Here is a 1,941-nt window from a genome sequence, read left to right as displayed (position 1 = left end):
TTTCTTGTCTCAAAACACAATGGAATTACAGAAATTGGTCACAAGCGGTCATTGATTGAAATCAGTGGGGAAAGATGAAAATTTGTGCTGGACCGGGATTCGAACCCGGGTCTCCTTCTTACTAGGCAGATGCTCTGAACACTGAGCCATCCGGACACAGTGGTCATTGCATCTGCACAGACTACTCTATAACGCCTCCTGTCAGACCCAAATTCTCAACTTACCTCACACTCCTAATGTAGTGCCACTACTCGTGGCATTCCACCGATTCCCGTAAGATTTCGAGCCTGGTGTGCATCCGCACTGAAGAGATCATTGGCCGTCCTTGACCTGATTATACATATGTGGTGTCTGGCCTTTTGGACATTTTCAGCTTACCCCATCGATTTCAATCAATGCCCGCTCACAGCCAATGTCTGTAATTCCTTTCTGCCTTAATGGCCACTGGATCAAAATGGTGTATGTTCTTTCGGATATGTCCGAAACAACACACACACACAAACACACACACACACACAAATACAAAGAGCCAAAGAAACTGGTACACCTGTTTAATATCGTGTAGCTGCGCGGGGTAGCCGCGTGGTCTGAGGCGCCTTGACAACATTCGTGCGGCTCTCCCTGTCGGAAGTTCGAGTCCTCAAAAAAATGGTTCAAATGGCTCTGAGCACTATGGGACTTAACATCTGAGGTCATCACTCCCATAGAACTTAGAACTACTTAAACCTAACTAACCTAAGGACATCACACACATCCATGCCCGAGGCAGGATTCGAACCTGCGACCGTAGCGGTCGCGCAGTTCCAGACTGAAGCGCCTAGAACCGCCAGGCCACACTGGCCGGCTTCGAGTTCTCCCTCGGGTATGGATGCGTGGCTTGTCCTTAGCATAAGTAAGTTTATGTCAGATTAAGTAGTGTGTAAGCCTAGGGCCCGATCACCTCATCAGTTTGGTCCCATAGAACTTACACAAATTTCCAAATCTTTCGAATATCGTGTAGGGTCCCCGCGAGCACGCAGAAGTGCCGCACACGACATGGCACGGACTCCACTAATGTCTGAAGTAGTGCTGGAGGGAATTCACACCATGAATCCCGCAGGACTTACAATATAATAAAATAATGGAATAGATGATAATAAAATGTTGAAATGCGTGGCTTTTTAAAATGTATTGAATTAATGGGATTAATTTTTCGGCATGAATGACAAGCACAATAAGCTGAGCTATGCCTGGAAATAAGTTCGTATTAGTTCATATTATTTTGCAGGGCGAAGTAGTTTCTTTCTCCGCTGTAGCTTTGTGCTTACCATTCTTTATAATGCTACGTTTGGTCGCCGTGTTCACCTTTGAAGTCTTGACCGTGTTCCCATTAAGCTTATCGGATCTTCGTAATTTTCCAAAGTACACAGGTGGGCTTCAGTTTTTGTAATTCTTGTACTATTTGAAATAACAACTCACACGACCTTTCTGTTAATAAAACAATACTGTATTTTTCTAACGGTGCACATATCAAATACATACTCCTCACTTATTCATAGCGACACCAAAATGGCGGTCTACAATTACTCGCTTAAAATGGTGTGCTTCTCACTCGTTCACTAGCTGAGCGCGAATCCTCCCTTCCTCATACTGGTACAAGAAAAATTCCTCTCTTTTTAACAATTGAAAATCAAAAATACCTGACGGTGGTCATAGTTTCTATGATGGGCTACCGTTTCATCTTTTCTCTTTGCCTTTAAAGAAGACGAAAACATAAAAGAAATGCAAAAGGTTTATCACAGGCTGTCCATAAATCCGTAAGAGTACGAGGGGGTGGAGATATCTTCTAAACAGCACACCTCAAGGCATAGCAGATATGGAAAGTTTGGTGGCCAGTGAAAGTGTTTAACCTCGGAAGAGAGTTGTTGGAGCCACTCTGCAGCAATTCTGGACGTGTGGGGT

The 1,941-nt window shown here is 44.2% G+C and overlaps 1 non-coding gene across 1 annotated transcript; it reads right to left on the bottom strand.

The window, feature by feature from the left end:
* Positions 1–83: 83 nt before the first annotated feature.
* On the bottom strand, positions 84–156 carry Trnat-agu (transfer RNA threonine (anticodon AGU)). The gene has a single exon. It is a non-coding gene; the product is annotated as a tRNA-Thr (tRNA).
* Positions 157–1,941: the final 1,785 nt, after the last annotated feature.

Source organism: Schistocerca nitens, chromosome 6 (genome assembly GCF_023898315.1).
Source record: "Schistocerca nitens isolate TAMUIC-IGC-003100 chromosome 6, iqSchNite1.1, whole genome shotgun sequence".
In the NCBI taxonomy this organism is placed as follows: domain Eukaryota; kingdom Metazoa; phylum Arthropoda; class Insecta; order Orthoptera; family Acrididae; genus Schistocerca; species Schistocerca nitens.
Note: the sequence above shows the minus strand (reverse complement) of the source record. Positions and strands in the feature narration are given on the sequence as shown.